This window comes from Dendropsophus ebraccatus, chromosome 5, assembly GCF_027789765.1.
Source record: "Dendropsophus ebraccatus isolate aDenEbr1 chromosome 5, aDenEbr1.pat, whole genome shotgun sequence".
NCBI lineage: Eukaryota > Metazoa > Chordata > Amphibia > Anura > Hylidae > Dendropsophus > Dendropsophus ebraccatus.
In genome coordinates, this window is record NC_091458.1 from 2,393,437 (window position 1) to 2,413,105 (window position 19,669).

A 19,669-nucleotide genomic window follows, 5' to 3' on the forward strand; every position below is an offset into this window, starting at 1 on the left:
ACTGATAACACAAACACCTGCAACATCTGACATAACGGCAAAAATTACACATATCCAGCTGTGCACATTACCAACAGCGGAGGTCACACATATACCGCCATACGCCATACCACTGTGCACATTACCAACAGCGGAGGTCACACATTTACCGCCATACCACTGTGCACATTACCAACAGCGGAGGTCACACATTTACCGCCATACCACTGTGCACATTACCAACAGCGGAGGTCACACATATACCGCCATACCACTGTGCACATTACCAACAGCGGAGGTCACACATATACCGCCATACCACTGTGCACATTACCAACAGCGGAGGTCACACATATACCGCCATACCACTGTGCACATTACCAACAGCGGAGGTCACACATATACCGCCATACCACTGTGCACATTACCAACAGCGGAGGTCACACATATACCGCCATACCACTCTGCACATTACCAACAGCGGAGGTCACACATATACCGCCATACCACTGTGCACATTACCAACAGCGGAGGTCACACATATACCGCCATACCACTGTGCACATTACCAACAGCGGAGGTCACACATATACCGCCATACCACTGTGCACATTACCAACAGCGGAGGTCACACATATACCGCCATACCACTGTGCACATTACCAACAGCGGAGGTCACACATATATCGCCATACCACTGTGCACATTACCAACAGCGGAGGTCACACATATACCGCCATACCACTGTGCACATTACCAACAGCGGAGGTCACACATATATCGCCATACCACTGTGCACATTACCAACAGCGGAGGTCACACATATACCGCCATACCACTGTGCACATTACCAACAGCGGAGGTCACACATATACCGCCATACCACTGTGCACATTACCAACAGCGGAGGTCACACATATACCGCCATACCACTGTGCACATTACCAACAGCGGAGGTCACACATATATCGCCATACCACTGTGCACATTACCAACAGCGGAGGTCACACATATACCGCCATACCACTGTGCACATTACCAACAGCGGAGGTCACACATATACCGCCATACCACTGTGCACATTACCAACAGCGGAGGTCACACATATACCGCCATACCACTGTGCACATTACCAACAGCGGAGGTCACACATATACCGCCATACCACTGTGCACATTACCAACAGCGGAGGTCACACATATATCGCCATACCACTGTGCACATTACCAACAGCGGAGGTCACACATATACCGCCATACCACTCTGCACATTACCAACACGAGAGATGACACATATACCGCCATACCACTGTGCACATCACCAACAGCGGAGGTCACACATATACCGCCATACCACTGTGCACATTGCCAACAGTGCACATATACCGCCATACCACTGTGCACATTACCAACAGGAGAGGTCACACATATACCGCCATATCACTGTGCACATTACCAACAGGAGAGGTCACACGTATACCGCCATATCACTGTGCACATTACCAACAGCGGAGGTCACACATATATCAGGCACCATATCCTATCAGGCACCATATCCTCTCTATCAGGCACCATATCCTCTCTATCAGGCACCATATCTTCTCTATCAGGCACCATATCCTCTCTATCAGGCACCATATCCTCTCTATCAGGCACCATATCCTCTCTATCAGGCACCATATCCCCTCTATCAGGCACCATATCCCCTCTATCAGGCACCATATCCTCTCTATCAGGCACCATATCCCCTCTATCAGGCACCATATCCTCTCTATCAGGCACCATATCCTCTCTATCAGGCACCATATCTTCTCTATCAGGCACCATATCTCCTCTATCAGGCACCATATCTCCTCTATCAGGCACCATATCTCCTCTATCAGGCACCATATCTCCTCTATCAGGCACCATATCTTCTCTATCAGGCACCATATCCTCTCTATCAGGCACCATATCCTCTCTATCAGGCACCATATCCCCTCTATCAGGCACCATATCCCCTCTATCAGGCACCATATCCTCTCTATCAGGCACCATATCCTCTCTATCAGGCACCATATCCTCTCTATCAGGCACCATATCTTCTCTATCAGGCACCATATCTCCTCTATCAGGCACCATATCTTCTCTATCAGGCACCATATCTTCTCTATCAGGCACCATATCCTCTCTATCAGGCACCATATCCTCTCTATCAGGCACCATATCCTCTCTATCAGGCACCATATCTTCTCTATCAGGCACCATATCTTCTCAATCAGGCACCATATCTTCTCTATCAGGCACCATATCTTCTCAGAGATCAGGCACCATATCCTCTCTATCAGGCACCATATCTTCTCTATCAGGCACCATATCTTCTCTATCAGGCACCATATCCTCTCTATCAGGCACCATATCCTCTCTATCAGGCACCATATCTTCTCAGAGATCAGGCACCATATCCTCTCTATCAGGCACCATATCTTCTCAATCAGGCACCATATACTAGAGATGAGTGAATACTATTCGATGGAATAGTACGCTATTCAAGGTATTCGAAAATCCGTGCAAAAACGCTGTAAAAATTTGATTGGCCCTCCCACATCCCCTGGCACATTTTTCCAGCCAATAAACATGCAGGGGGAGGGACAGGCACTAGGAGTAGGCAGGACTTTGGAAAAAAACTCTAACTGTGATTGGCTGGATAAACCATGTGACCTCCTGAATGAAGAATAGTGATTTTAGATTTGTGTCACCTGCTGGTTGGAACTAGAGAGGGACAGGCTGTATACCAGGGAGAGACTGTATACCAGGGAGAGGAAGGTTTTAGGGGAAGTTAGGTAGGAAGGGACCCCCAAAAGAGACAGGCAGCGTGTATACACTGTATAAGATGTTGTGAGACAGGCAGTGTGTATACTGTATAAGCTATTGTGAGACAGGCAGTGTGTATACACTGTATAAGCTGTTGTGAGACAGGCAGTGTGTATACACTGTATAAGCTGTTGTGAGACAGGCAGTGTGTATACACTGTATAAGCTGTTGTGAGACAGGCAGTGTGTATACTGTATAAGCTATTGTGAGACAGGCAGTGTGTATACTGTATAAGCTGTTGTGAGACAGGCAGTGTGTATACTGTATAAGCTATTGTGAGACAGGCAGTGTGTATAAACTGTATAAGCTGTTGTGAGACAGGCAGTGTGTGTATACACTGTATAAGATGTTGTGAGACAGGCAGTGTGTATACACTGTATAAGCTGTTGTGAGACAGGCAGTGTGTATACTGTATAAGCTATTGTGAGACAGGCAGCGTGTATACACTGTATAAGCTGTTGTGAGACAGGCAGTGTATACACTGTATAAGCTGTTGTGAGACAGGCAGTGTGTATACTGTATAAGCTATTGTGAGACAGGCAGTGTGTATATACTGTATAAGCTGTTGTGAGACAGGCAGTGTATACACTGTATAAGCTGTTGTGAGACAGGCAGTGTGTATACACTGTATAAGCTGTTGTGAGACAGGCAGTGTGTATACTGTATAAGCTATTGTGAGACAGGCAGTCTGTATACACTGTATAAGCTATTGTGAGACAGGCAGCGTGTATACACTGTATAAGCTGTTGTGAGACAGGCAGTGTGTATACTGTATAAGCTGTTGTGAGACAGGCAGTGTATACACTGTATAAGCTGTTGTGAGACAGGCAGTGTGTATACACTGTATAAGCTATTGTGAGACAGGCGGTGTGTGTATACACTGTATAAGCTATTGTGAGACAGGCAGTGTGTATACACTGTATAAGCTGTTGTGAGACAGGCAGTGTGTATACTGTATAAGCTGTTGTGAGACAGGCAGTGTATGTGCAGGTATATTGGGTGGGTGGAGGGCACTAGTGCATGTATATGGGGGTGGAGGGGACAGGTGCAGGTATATGGGGGTGGGTGGAGGGGACAGGTGCAGGTATATGGGGGTGGGTGGAGGGGACAGGTGCAGGTATGTGGGGTGGGTGGAGGGGACAGGTGCAGGTATGTGGGGTGGGTGGAGGGGATAGGTGCAGGTATATGGGGTGGGTGGAGGGGACAGGTGCAGGTATATGGGGGTGGGTGGAGGGCATAGGTGCAGGTATATGGGGTGGGTGAAGGGGACAGGTGCAGGTATATGGGGTGGGTGGAGGGGACAGGTGCAGGTATATGGGGTGGGTGGAGGGCACAGGAGCAGGAATATGGGGGTGGAGGGGACAGGTGCAGGTATATGGGGTGGGTGGAGGGGACAGGTGCAGGTATATGGGGTGGGTGGAAGGGACAGGTGCAGGTATATGGGGTGGGTGGAGGGGACAGGTGCAGGTATATGGGGTGGGTGGAGGGGACAGGTGCAGATAAGTGGGGGTGGAGGGGACAGGTACAGGTATATGGGGTGAGTGGAGGGGACAGTTGTAGGTATATGGGGTGGGTGGAGGGGACAGTTGTAGGTATATGGGGTGGGTGGAGGGGACAGGTGCAGGTATATGGGGTGGGTGGAGGGGACAGGTACAGGTATATGGGGTGAGTGGAGGGGACAGGTGCAGGTATATGGGGTGGGTGGAGGGGACAGGGGCAGGAATATGGGGGTGGAGGGACAGGTGCAGGTATATGGGGTGGGTAGAGGGGACAGGTGCAGGTATATGGGGTGGGTGGAGGGGACAGGTGCAGGTATATGGGGGTGGAGGGCACAGGAGCAGGAATATGGGGGTGGAGGGACAGGTGCAGGTATGAGGGGTGGGTGGAGGGGACAGGTGCAGGTATATGGGGGTGGGTGTAGGGGACAGGTACAGGTATATGGGGTGAGTGGAGGGGACAGTTGTAGGTATATGGGGTGGGTGGAGGGGACAGGGGCAGGTATATGGGTGGGTGGAGGGGACAGGTGCAGGTATATGGGGGGGGTGGAGGGGACAGGTGCAGGTATGTGGGGTGGGTGAAGGGGACAGGTGCAGGTATATGGGGTGGGTGGAGGGGACAGGTGCAGGTATATGGGGGTGGGTGGAGGGGACAGGTGCAGGTATATGGGGGTGGGTGGAGGGGACAGGTGCAGGTATATGGGGTGGGTGGAGGGGACAGGTGCAGGTATATGGGGTGGGTGGAGGGGACAGGTGCAGGTATATGGGATGGGTGGAGGGGACAGTTGCAGGTATATGGGGGTGGGTGGAGGGGACAGTTGCAGGTATATGGGGGTGGGTGGAGGGGACAGGTGCAGGTATATGGGGTGGGTGGAGGGGACAGGTGCAGGTATATGGGGTGGGTGGAGGGGACAGGTGCAGGTATATGGGGTGGGTGGAGGGGACAGGTGCAGGTAGATGGAGTGGGTGGAGGGGACAGGTGCAGGTATATGGGGGTGGGTGGAGGGGACAGGTGCAGGTATATGGGGGTGGGTGGAGGGGACAGGTGCAGGTATATGGGGGTGGAGGGGACAGGTGCAGGTATATGGGGGTGGAGGGGACAGGTGCAGGTATATGGGGTGGGTGAAGGCGACAGGTGCAGGTATATGGGGGTGGAGGGGACAGGTGCAGGTATATGGGGGTGGAGGGGACAGGTGCAGGTATATGGTGGTGGAGGGGACAGGTGCAGGTATATGGGGTGGGTGGAGGGGACAGGTGCAGGTATGTGGGGTGGGTGGAGGGGACAGGTGCAGGTATATGGGGTGGGTGGAGGGGACAGGTGCAGGTATATGGTAGTGGAGGGGACAGGTGCAGGTATATGGGGTGGGTGGAGGGCACAGGTGCAGGTATATGGTAGTGGAGGGGACAGGTGCAGGTATATGGTAGTGGAGGGGACAGGTGCAGGTATGTGGGGTGGGTGGAGGGGACAGGTACAGGTATATGGGGTGGGTGGAGGGGACAGGTGCAGGTATATGGTAGTGGAGGGGACAGGTGCAGGTATATGGGGTGGGTGGAGGGGACAGGTGCAGGTATATGGGGTGGGTGGAGGGGACAGGTGCAGGTATATGGGGTGGGTGGAGGGGACAGGTGCAGGTATATGGTAGTGGAGGGGACAGGTGCAGGTATATGGGGTGGGTGGAGGGGACAGGTGCAGGTATATGGTAGTGGAGGGGACAGGTGCAGGTATATGGTAGTGAAGGGGACAGGTGCAGGTATGTGGGGTGGGTGGAGGGGACAGGTGCAGGTATGTGGGGTGGGTGGAGGGGACAGGTGCAGGTGTATGGGGGTGGGTGGAGGGGACAGGTGCAGGTATATGGGGGTGGGTGGAGGGGACAGGTGCAGGTATATGGTAGTGGAGGGGACAGGTGCAGGTATGTGGGGTGGGTGGAGGGGACAGGTACAGGTATATGGGGGGGGGTGGAGGGGACAGGTGCAGGTATGTGGGGTGGGTGGAGGGGACAGGTGCAGGTATATGGGGTGGGTGGAGGGGACAGGTGCAGGTATGTGGGGTGGGTGGAGGGGACAGGTGCAGGTATGTGGGGTGGGTGGAGGGGACAGGTGCAGGTATATGGGGGTGGGTGGAGGGGACAGGTGCAGGTATATGGTAGTGGAGGGGACAGGTGCAGGTATGTGGGGTGGGTGGAGGGGACAGGTACAGGTATATGGGGGGGGGGTGGAGGGGACAGGTGCAGGTATGTGGGGTGGGTGGAGGGGACAGGTGCAGGTATATGGGGTGGGTGGAGGGGACAGGTGCAGGTATATGGGGTGGGTGGAGGGCACAGGTGCAGGTATATGGTAGTGGAGGGGACAGGTGCAGGTGTATGGGGGTGGGTGGAGGGGACAGGTGCAGGTATATGGTAGTGGAGGGGACAGGTGCAGGTATGTAGGGTGGGTGGAGGGGACAGGTACAGGTATATGGGGGTGGGTGGAGGGGACAGGTGCAGGTATGTGGGGTGGGTGGAGGGGACAGGTGCAGGTATGTGGGGTGGGTGGAGGGGACAGGTACAGGTATATGGGGGTGGGTGGAGGGGACAGGTGCAGGTATATGGGGGTGGGTGGAGGGGACAGGTGCAGGTATGTGGGGTGGGTGGAGGGGACAGGTGCAGGTATGTGGGGTGGGTGGAGGGGACAGGTGCAGGTATGTGGGGTGGGTGGAGGGGACAGGTGCAGGTATGTGGGGTGGGTGGAGGGGACAGGTGCAGGTATGTGGGGTGGGTGGAGGGGACAGGTGCAGGTATATGGGGGTGGAGGGGACAGGTGCAGGTATATGGGGTGGGCGGAGGGGACAGGTGCAGGTATATGGGGTGGGCGGAGGGGACAGGTGTAGGTATATGGGGTGGGCGGAGGGGACAGGTGTAGGTATATGGGGTGGGCGGAGGGGACAGGTGCAGGTATATGGGGTGGGTGGAGGGGACAGGTGCAGGTATATGGGGTGGGTGGAGGGGACAGGTGCAGGTATATGGGGTGGTTGGAGGGGACAGGTGCAGGTATATGGGGTGGTTGGAGGGGACAGGTGCAGGTATATGGGGTGGGTGGAGGGGACAGGTATACGGCAGATGTGAGCAGCTATATATAGATATACATAATACAGTGGAGCACCCAGTCCCCTCTGCCCTTCCTAACATGGCGGCCTGAAGCCGATATCCGGAAGTGCGTCATCACCGACCGGAAGTGCGGCGGAGACCATCAGGGCGGCGACCGTGTAGATAACGGGACCGAGAGAAACGGAAGTGCTGAGGTGAGGAACTTCATATATCGCATTATCTGTACACACCTTTACGTCTGTATACCGCTCTATTCACCTCTAAAAGGCTATAAAGCTTCCTGTACATCTGTATATACTGTCATATAACTATATACAGTCATATCCACTCCTATACATCTGTATATAACACCATAAACAGCCATATCCACCCTTATACATATATATATACTGCTATACATCTCTATATATCGCTATACATCTATATATTCTGCTATACATTTATATGTACTGGTATACCTCTGTATATACCCCATACCTCTATATATACCCCCATACATCTATATATTCTGCTATACATCTATATATACTGGTATACCTCTGTATATACTGCTATACATCTATATATACTGCTATACATCTATATATACTGCTATACATCTATATATACCCCCATACATCTATATATACTGCTATACCTCTGTATATACTGCTATACATCTATATATACTGCTATACCTCTGTATATACTGCTATACCTCTGTATATACCCCCATACATCTATATATACCCCCATACATCTATATATACTGCTATACCTCTGTATATACTGCTATACATCTATATATACTGCTATACCTCTGTATATACCCCCATACATCTATATATACTGTTATACCTGTGTTTATACCCCCATACATCTATATATACTGCTATACATCTATATATACTGCTATACCTCTGTATATACCCCCATACATCTATATATACCCCCATACATCTATATATACCCCCATACATCTATATATACTGCTATATACCACAAAATGGAGAGTGTAGACAGCACTGTGCGGCAATAGCTTCGGTGGGTGCACACCCCTATAGGAGTTAGACTCAGACTCCTGCTGAATCCAAACAACGTAGCGATGAGGCAGCACTCCAGATATAGTGAATAAAGCGAGTGAATTTATTCCCCCATTATGTGCAATACAACGTTTCAGTTTCTCAATGAAACCTTTTTCAAGCATCACATACGTTCATTGAGAAACTGAAACGTTGTATTGCACATAATGGGTGAATAAATTCACTTGCATATATATATATATATATATATATATATATATATATATATATACCCTTGTACATCTGTATACAGCAAACTCCGAATACAAATCAACAATAGATGTGATATAAAGCAATTCTGCAACTCACATTCATTCATTATTTATTTTGTTGTTATCATGCTGTAAAACAAAGCTGAATTTACCAGAAATCCAGGTCCCATCTCCTGAAGGCAGCTATATAACAGCTATACTTACCAAAAATCCAGGTCCCGTCTCCTGAAGGCAGCTATATAACAGCTATACTTACCAAAAATCCAGGTCCCGTCTCCTGAAGGCAGCTATATAACAGCTATACTTACCAAAAATCCAGGTCCCGTCTGCTGAAGGCAGCTATATAACAGCTATACTTACCAAAAATCCAGGTCCCGTCTCCTGAAGGCAGCTATATAACAGCTATACTTACCAAAATTCCAGGTCCCGTCTCCTGAAGGCAGCTATATAACAGCTATACTTACCAAAAATCCAGGTCCCGTCTCCTGAAGGCAGCTATATAACAGCTATACTTACCAAAAATCCAGGTCCCGTCTCCTGAAGGCAGCTATATAACAGCTATACTTACCAAAAATCCAGGTCCCGTCTCCTGAAGGCAGCTATATAGTAAAGTGTGCGGTCCAGCACTCCAAGGCGTGTAGAAATATTTGTTTCTAAAACGTAACTTTTAATTCATGCAGTTAAAATCATGCTCTAAAACAAACGCGTTTCGCGCCTTGGCGCTTAATTATGGTTACAAAGAAAATTGTGCAAGCATATCCTTGTGTTTAGTCCAAATATATATTCAGCTTTTTTATGTAAAAGTTTCTTTTTCCCATCGCCTCCTCTTATGGGGTTAGAGACTTTCTTTATGCCATAACATATGAAGCTTGTAGTATCACCACTGTGATTCTGTAGAAAATGTTCAGGCACCAGAAGTGTTGAGCCCCGATCCGCTCCTGACGCCCTGCAGATGTTCTCCTTTGTGTTTCTTCAAGGGTCTTGTAGTGCAACCCACATACTTTAAGTCACATATTGTGCATTCTATCATGTAAACGATGTGGTGGCTGTTACAATGAATAAATTCCTGTACTTTGTAGTTCATGTTGTTAGTAATGTCTGTAAAATACTTTTTAGTCACTAAGTATTTGCAAGTTTGGCATCTGTTCACACCACATTTGTAATTGCCTGTGATTTTATTATTTTTTGCATCACCTTCCGTGGTGTACATGCTTGGTGACAGCAAGACTTTCAAAGATCGACCACGTCGAGCCACACAGCGGTGACCTCCTTCCAGAATAGCTGCCAAGATGTCACCCTGTCTCAGTATAGGTAAGTTTTTATTTAAAATTTTCACTATGTTTTCATATACTGTACTGTGTTGAGAAGGTTATAGCCGTATTTGTGGCAGTAGTGGTACATTCTTTTATGGAACTCCTATTTTTTAGCAGATCTCTTCTGTTTTTGATTATATTTTCAGCTCTTTTTATAATTCCTTGTTTGTAGCCTCTTTGTTTTAAACGTTGAGTTACGATATAAAGATGTCTGGACAAAATTTCCTTCCATCGGAGCTTTCAGGAGTTTATCCAAAAGGGGGGATTTCTGTAGATTGTAAATTTTTCTTTTCTTTTAATGGGGAGTTTTTTCTACAGATCCAAGGAGCTCCTATGGGAGCAAGATTCTCACCAACCCTCACAGGCCTATATGTAGCCTGGTGGGAAGAAAAATACATTTTTTCTTTGCAGAATCCTTTCAGTCGTCATATAAAGTGGTACGGCCGCTTTATAGACGATATTTTGATTGTGCGGACGGGAGGAGAACAACAGATGAAAATCTTTGTGGAATATATCAGCAACAATTCCAATAATCTCCGCTTCACAGCTACTGTAATTTACAATCTACAGAAATCCCCTTTTTGGATAAACTCCTGAAAGCTCCGATGGAAGGAAATTTTGTCCAGACATCTTTATATCGAAACTCAACGTTTAAAACAAAGAGGCTACAAACAAGGAATTATAAAAAGAGCTGAAAATATAATCAAAAACAGAAGAGATCTGCTAAAAAATAGGAGTTCCATAAAAGAATGTACCACTACTGCCACAAATACGGCTATAACCTTCTCAACACAGTACAGTATATGAAAACATAGTGAAAATTTTAAATAAAAACTTACCTATACTGAGACAGGGTGACATCTTGGCAGCTATTCTGGAAGGAGGTCACCGCTGTGTGGCTCGACGTGGTCAATCTTTGAAAGTCTTGCTGTCACCAAGCAAGTACACCACGGAAGGTGATGCAAAAAATAATAAAATCACAGGCAATTACAAATGTGGTGTGAACAGATGCCAAACTTGCAAATACTTAAAGACTAAAAAGTATTTTACAGACATTACTAACAACATGAACTACAAAGTACAGGAATTTACCGTATTTTTCGCTTTATAGGACACACCTTTTGATAAGACGCACCCCTGATTTTAGGGGGGAAAAATAGAAAAAAAAATATTTTGCTCATTGTCACAGTTTGGAGATAGCAGCAGTGTGATTGGTGCCAATCCCCCCATATAGTGCCCCACATAGTAGCCAATGCCCTCATACAGTGCCCCAAATAGTAGCCAGTGCCCCCATATAGTGCCCCATTGTAGCCAGTGCCCCCCATAGTAGCCAATGCCCCCATATAGTAGCCAATGCCCCCATACAGTGCCCCCATATAGTAGCCAATGGCCCCATACAGTGCCCCCATACAGTGCCCCCATACAGTAGCCAATCCCCCATACAGTGCCCCCATAAAGTAGCCAATCCCCCCTGCGACCAGAAAAACAACAAACAGGCTACTCACGCATCCGCCGGCCCCAGCAGCTCCTCTCCCGACACTCCGGTCTCCCGTCATCCTCCGGCACAGGCAGCGGGGGACAGAGAGACTGCCGCTGCAGAACACTTCCGGGACACCGGCAGATTTTCTGTACCCCGCTGCCTGTGCCCGGAGGATGATGGGAGACTGGAGTGTCGGGAGAGGAGCTGCTTAGCCGATCAGGAGCCCAGGAAAGTGCTGCTCATTGCACTTTCCCGGGCTTCTGATCGGCTCAGCTGAGCGGGGATAGAGGGGGTCGCTCAGGGCCGCTCACTATGCATATGTATAGTGAGCGGCAATACAGGGGGCGGGCGGGACGGCTTCCATGCGGTGCTCAGCCCTGATTGGGAGCCGTCTTCGCTTTATAGGACGCACTTAGTTTTTCCTCCCACTTTGGGAGTGCTTCTTATAAAGTGCGTCTTATAAAGTGAAAAATACGGTATTAATTGTAACAGCCACCACATCGTTTACATGATAGAATGCACAATATGTGACTTAAAGTATGTGGGTTGCACTACAAGACCCTTGAAGAAACGCAAAGGAGAACATCTGCAGGGCGTCAGGAGCGGATCGGGGCTCAACACTTCTGGTGCCTCGAACATTTTCTACAGAATCACAGTGGTGATACTACAAGCTTCATATGTTATGGCATAAAGAAAGTCTCTAACCCCATAAGAGGAGGCGATTGGAAAAAGAAACTTTTACATAAAAAAGCTGAATATATATTTGGACTAAACACAAGGATGCCACATGGAATGAATTACAAAAACAACCTGCTTTATTATTATACTTAATCACATTCAGGCAACATGTTCAGTCACATGACCTGCATTGTATGACGTGTAGATTATATTCATTGATCCCCACATGAGTACGCCAGGACTGGCGTCCATGATTGGTTGTTTTAGCCTTTATAGGATATGCTTGCACAATTTTCTTTGTAACCATAATTAAGCGCCAAGGCGCGAAACGCGTTTGTTCTAGAGCATGATTTTAACTGCATGAATTAAAAGTTACGTTTTAGAAACAAATATTTCTACACGCCTTGGAGTGCTGGACCGCACACTTTACTTTGTATCTACTCGAGAACCGATGCTCGGCCGCGCTAGGGATCCGTGCACCTACCCACTTCCCTAAGCAATCAGGGAACCAGCTGTCCTCTACCTGGAGGTGAGCTGATCCAACCCTGTACTCCTCCACTATATAACAGCTATACTTACTGTATCCAGGTCCAGTCTCCTGAGGGCAGCTATATAACAGCTATACTTACCATAACCAGGTCTAGTCTCCTGAAGGCAGCTATATACCAGCTATACTTACTGTATCCAGGTTCAGTCTCCTGGGGGCAGCTATACTTACTGTATCCAGGTCCACTCTCCTGACGACTGCTATATAACAGCTATACTTACCATAACCAGGTCTAGTCTCCTGAAGGCAGCTATATAAACAGCTATACTTACTGTATCCAGGTCCAGTCTCCTGAAGGCAGCTATATAACAGCTATACTTACTGTATCCAGGTCCAGTCTCCTGAAGGCAGCTATATACCAGCTATACTTACTGTATCCAGGTCCCAGTCTCCTGAAGGCAGCTATATAACAGCTATACTTACTGTATCCAGGTCCAGTCTCCTGAAGGCTGCTATATAACAGCTATACCTACTGTATCCAGGTCCAGTCTCCTGAAGGCTGCTATATAACAGCTATACTTACCATAACCAGGTCTAGTCTCCTGAAGGCTGCTATATAACCGCTATACTTACTGTATCCAGGTCCACTCTCCTGACGACTGCTATATAACAGCTATACTTACCATAACCAGGTCTAGTCTCCTGAAGGCAGCTATATAACAGTTATACTTACTGTATCCAGGTCCAGTCTCCTGGTAGATGCTATATACCAGCTATACTTACTGTATCCAGGTCCAGTCTCCTGAAGGCTGCTATATAACAGCTATACTTACTGTATCCAGGTCCAGACTCCTGAAGGCAGCTATATAACATCTATACTTACTGTATCCAGGTCCAGTCTCCTGAAGGCAGCTATATAACAGCTATACTTACTGTATCCAGGTCCAGTCTCCTGACGACTGCTATATAACAGCTATACTTACCATAACCAGGTCTAGTCTCCTGAAGGCAGCTATATAAACAGCTATACTTAATGTATCCAGGTCCAGTCTCCTGAAGGCAGCTATATAACAGCTATACTTACTGTATCCAGGTTCAGTCTCCTGAGGGCTGCTATATAACAGCTATACTTACCATAACCAGGTCTAGTCTCCTGAAGGCAGCTATATAACAGCTATACTTACTGTATCCAGGTCCACTCTCCTGACGACTGCTATATAACAGCTATACTTACCATAACCAGGTCTAGTCTCCTGAAGGCAGCTATATAAACAGCTATACTTACTGTATCCAGGTCCATTCTCCTGAAGGCAACTATATAACAGCTATACTTACTGTATCCAGGTTCAGTCTCCTGACTGCTATATAACAGCTATACTTACTGTATCCAGGCCCAGTCTCCTGAAGGCTGCTATATAACAGCTATACTTACTGTATCCAGGTCCAGTCTCCTGAAGGCTGCTATATAATATATACTTACTGTATCCAGGTCCAGTCTCCTGAAGGCTGCTATATAATATATACTTACTGTATCCAGGTCCAGTCTCCTGAAGGCAGCTATATAAACAGCTATACTTAATGTATCCAGGTCCAGTCTCCTGAAGGCAGCTATATAACAGCTATACTTACTGTATCCAGGTTCAGTCTCCTGAGGGCTGCTATATAACAGCTATACTTACCATAACCAGGTCTAGTCTCCTGAAGGCAGCTATATAGCAGCTATACTTACTGTATCCAGGTCCACTCTCCTGACGACTGCTATATAACAGCTATACTTACCATAACCAGGTCTAGTCTCCTGAAGGCAGCTATATAAACAGCTATACTTACTGTATCCAGGTCCAGTCTCCTGAAGGCAACTATATAACAGCTATACTTACTGTATCCAGGTTCAGTCTCCTGACTGCTATATAACAGCTATACTTACTGTATCCAGGCCCAGTCTCCTGAAGGCTGCTATATAACAGCTATACTTACTGTATCCAGGTCCAGTCTCCTGAAGGCTGCTATATAATATATACTTACTGTATCCAGGTCCAGTCTCCTGAAGGCTGCTATATAATATATACTTACTGTATCCAGGTCCAGTCTCCTGAAGGCAGCTATATAACAGCTATACTTACTGTATCCAGGTCCAGTCTCCTGAAGGCAGCTGTATAACAGCTATACTTACTGTATCCAGGTCCAGTCTCCTGAAGGCTGCTATATAACAGCTATACTTACTGTATCCAGGTCCAGTCTCCTGAATGCTACTATATAACCGCTATACTTACTGTATCCAGGTCCAGTCTCCTGAAGGCAGCTATATAACAGCTATACTTACTGTATCCAGGTCCGGTCTCCTGAAGGCTGCTATATAACAGCTATATACTTACTGTATCCAGGTCCAGTCTCCTGATGGCAGATTTTTAGACTTGTGCTGGCTGAAAAAAAACAGACTAAACCCAGGAGTTCCGGCCAGTACAGAGAGTCAAGGTGCAATGTGTGCATCAATCACATGACTGCCTTCTGTCTGTAAGCGCTCAGATGACCTGAGATACACAGGACTTCCTGTTTTCTGACTGTTTCCTTTTTTGTGAGAAAAAAAAGTCAGAAAACAGGAAGTGCCGTTTTCTTTATGATAACTAAACAATTTTAGTTATCACATCTACTTCTGATTTAGATTTTGAAAGTTGTAATGACAGGGAGACTTTATTATCAAACCCTATACATCTATATATGTGCCTATACTATTATATATGTGCCTATACACCTCAGTACCACTTTATCCACCACTACACATCTGTATTACACTATATTCGGGCATGCTCCTGATGAGGTGTCTGTATGACCTCCCTACAAGGCCCGGGCATGCTCCTGATGAGGTGTATGACCTCCCTACAAGGCCCGGGCATGCTCCTGATGAGATGTATGACCTCCCTACAAGGCCCGGGCATGCTCCTGATGAGGTGTATGACCTCCCTACAAGGCCCGGGCATGCTCCTGATGAGGTTATGACCTTCCTACAAGGCCCGGGCATGCTCCTTATGAGGTGTTTGTATGACCTCCCTACAAGGCCCGGGCATGCTCCTGATGAGGTGACTGTATGACCTCCCTACAAGGCTCGGGCATGCTCCTGATGAGGTTATGACCTTCCTACAAGGCCCGGGCATGCTCCTGATGAGGTGGCTGTATGATCTCCCTACAAGGCCTGTGCATGCTTCTGATGAGGTGTATGACCTCCCTACAAGGCCCAGGCATGCTCCTGATGAGGTGTATGACCTCCCTACAAGGCCCGGGCATGCTCCTGATGAGGTGTATGACCTCCCTACAAGGCCCGGGCATGCTTCTGATGAGGCGGCTGTATGACCTCCCTACAAGGCCCGTGCATTCTTCTGATGAGGTGTATGACCTCCCTACAAGGCCCAGGCATGCTCCTGATGAGGTGTATGACCTCCCCGGGCATGCTCCTGGTGGCACCTGCAGCCTCTGGACACTACGGCCTCCTCCACGTCTCCTTGTGTACTGCCCCGTCTCCTGGCAGTGTCTCCAGCCTCTGGACACTACGGCTTCCTCCATGTCTCCTGGTGTACTGGCCTGTCTCCTGATAGCACCTCCAGCCTCTGGACACTATGGCCTCCTCCATGTCTCATGGTGTACTGGCCTGTCTCCTGATAGCACCTCCAGCCTCTGGACACTATGGCCTCCTCCATGTCTCCTGGTGTACTGGCCTGTCTCCTGATAGCACCTCCAGCCTTTGGACACTACGGCCTCCTCCATGTCTCCTGGTGTACTGGCCTGTCTCCTGATAGCACCTCCAGCCTCTGGACACTATGGCCTCCTCCATGTCTCCTGGTGTACTGGCCCGTCTCCTGATAGCACCTCCAGCCTCTGGACACTATGGCCTCCTCCATGTCTCCTGGTAGCACCTCCAGCCTCTGGACACTATGGCCTCCTCCACGTCTCCTGGTGTACTGGCCTGTCTCCTGATAGCACCTCCAGCCTTTGGACACTACGGCCTCCTCCATGTCTCCTGGTGTACTGGCCTGTCTCCTGATAGCACCTCCAGCCTCTGGACACTATGGCCTCCTCCATGTCTCCTGGTGTACTGGCCCGTCTCCTGATAGCACCTCCAGCCTCTGGACACTATGGCCTCCTCCATGTCTCCTGGTAGCACCTCCAGCCTCTGGACACTATGGCCTCCTCCACGTCTCCTGGTGTACTGGCCTGTCTCCTGGTAGCACCTCCAGCCTCTGGACACTATGGCCTCCTCCACGTCTCCTGGTGTACTGGCATGTCTCCTGGTAGCCTCCAGCCTCTGGACACTATGGCCTCCTCCCTGTGTCCTGGTGTACTGGCCTGTCTCCTGGTAGCCTCCAGCCTCTGGACACTATGGCCTTCTCCTTGTCTCCTGGTGTACTGGCCTTTCTCCTGGTAGCCTTCAGCCTCTGGACAATAGGGCCTTCTCCATGTCTCCTGGTGTACTGGCCTGTCTCCTTGTAGCACCTCCAGCCTCTGGACACTACGGCCTCCTCCATGTCTCCTGGTGTACTGCCCCCTCTCCTGGCAGTATCTCCAGCCTCTGGACACAACAGCCTCCTCCACATCTCCTGGTGTACTGGCCTTTCTCCTGGTAGCACCTCCAGCCTCTGGACACTACAGCCTCCTCCATGTCTCCTGGTGTACTGGCCTGTCTCCTGGTAGCACCTGCAGCCTCTGGGCACTACGGCCTCCTCCACGTCTCCTGGTGTACTGGCCCGTCTCCTGGTAGCGCCTCCAGCCTCTGGACATTATGGCCTCCTCCACGTCTCCTGGTGTACTGGCCTGTCTCCTGATAGCACCTCCAGCCTCTGGACACTATGGCCTCCTCCATGTCTCCTGGTGTACTGGCCTGTCTCCTGATAGCACCTCCAGCCTCTGGACACTACGGCCTCCTCCATGTCTCCTGGTGTACTGGCCTGTCTCCTGATAGCACCTCCAGCCTCTGGACACTATGGCCTCCTCCATGTCTCCTGGTAGCACCTCCAGCCTCTGGACACTACGGCCTCCTCCATGTCTCCTGGTGTACTGGCCTGTCTCCTGATAGCACCTCCAGCCTCTGGACACTATGGCCTCCTCCATGTCTCCTGGTGTACTGGCCCGTCTCCTGATAGCACCTCCAGCCTCTGGACACTATGGCCTCCTCCATGTCTCCTGGTAGCACCTCCAGCCTCTGGACACTATGGCCTCCTCCACGTCTCCTGGTGTACTGGCCTGTCTCCTGGTAGCACCTCCAGCCTCTGGACACTATGGCCTCCTCCACGTCTCCTGGTGTACTGGCCTGTCTCCTGGTAGCCTCCAGCCTCTGGACACTATGGCCTCCTTCCTGTGTCCTGGTGTACTGGCCTGTCTCCTGGTAGCCTCCAGCCTCTGGACACTATGGCCTTCTCCTTGTCTCCTGGTGTACTGGCCTTTCTCCTGGTAGCCTTCAGCCTCTGGACAATAGGGCCTTCTCCATGTCTCCTGGTGTACTGGCCTGTCTCCTTGTAGCACCTCCAGCCTCTGGACACTACGGCCTCCTCCATGTCTCCTGGTGTACTGCCCCCTCTCCTGGCAGTATCTCCAGCCTCTGGACACAACAGCCTCCTCCACATCTCCTGGTGTACTGGCCTTTCTCCTGGTAGCACCTCCAGCCTCTGGACACTACAGCCTCCTCCATGTCTCCTGGTGTACTGGCCTGTCTCCTGGTAGCACCTGCAGCCTCTGGGCACTACGGCCTCCTCCACGTCTCCTGGTGTACTGGCCCGTCTCCTGGTAGCGCCTCCAGCCTCTGGACATTATGGCCTCCTCCACGTCTCCTGGTGTACTGGCCTGTCTCCTGGTAGCCTCCAGTCTCTGGCCACTACAGCCTCCTCCACGTTTCCTGGTGTACTGGCCTTTCTCCTGGTAGCCTCTGGACACTACAGCCGTCTCCACGTCTCCTGGTGTACTGGCCCGTCTCCTGGTAGCGCCTCCAGCCTCTGGACATTATGGCCTCCTCCACGTCTCCTGGTGTACTGGCCTTTCTCCTGGTAGCCTTCAGCCTCTGGACAATACGGCCTTCTCCATGTCTCCTGGTGTACTGGCCTGTCTCCTTGTAGCACCTCCAGCCTCTGGACACTACAGCCTCCTCCATGTCTCCTGGTGTACTGCCCCCTCTCCTGGCAGTATCTCCAGCCTCTGGACACAACAGCCTCCTCCACATCTCCTGGTGTACTGGCCTTTCTCCTGGTAGCATCTCCAGCCTCTGGACACTACAGCCTCCTCCATGTCTCCTGGTGTACTGGCCTGTCTCCTGGTAGCACCTGCAGCCTCTGGGCACTACGGCCTCCTCCACGTCTCCTGGTGTACTGGCCCGTCTCCTGGTAGCGCCTCCAGCCTCTGGACATTATGGCCTCCTCCACGTCTCCTGGTGTACTGGCCTGTCTCCTGGTAGCCTCCAGTCTCTGGCCACTACAGCCTCCTCCACGTTTCCTGGTGTACTGGCCTGTCTCCTGGTAGCTCCTCCAGCCTCTGGACACTACAGCCGTCTCCACGTCTCCTGGTGTACTGGCCTGTCTCCTGGTGGCACCTCTAGCCTCTGGACATTATGGCCTCCTCCACGTCTCCTGGTGTACTGGCCTGTCTCCTGGTAGCCTCCAGTCTCTGGCCACTACAGCCTCCTCCACGTTTCCTGGTGTACTGGCCTTTCTCCTGGTAGCCTCTGGACACTACAGCCGTCTCCACGTCTCCTGGTGTACTGGCCTGTCTCCTGGTGGCACCTCCAGCCTTTGGACACTATGGCCTCCTCCACGTCTCCTTGTGTACTGGCCTGTTTCCTGGTAGCCTGCAGCCTCTGGACACTACGCTGACAGACACAGCAAACCTTCTTGCTACGGCTCACATTGATGTGCCATCCTGGATGAGCTGCACTACCTGAGCCACCTGTGTGGGTTGTAGAGTCCGTCTTATGCTACTGCGAGTGTGAAAGCACCAACAACATTCAGAAGTGACCAAAACATCAGCCAGAAAGCCTAGGTAGTGAGAAGTGG

The 19,669-nt window shown here is 50.0% G+C and overlaps 1 protein-coding gene across 1 annotated transcript in view; it reads left to right on the forward strand.

The window, feature by feature from the left end:
- Positions 1–7,537: 7,537 nt before the first annotated feature.
- The window catches only part of APBB1 (amyloid beta precursor protein binding family B member 1), a 65,747-nt gene continuing 53,615 nt past the window's right edge, over positions 7,538–19,669 (forward strand). The window contains exon 1 of the mRNA XM_069969300.1: positions 7,538–7,604. The gene's annotated coding sequence lies outside the window, so the exon portion shown is untranslated. The remainder of the gene's footprint in view (positions 7,605–19,669) is intronic.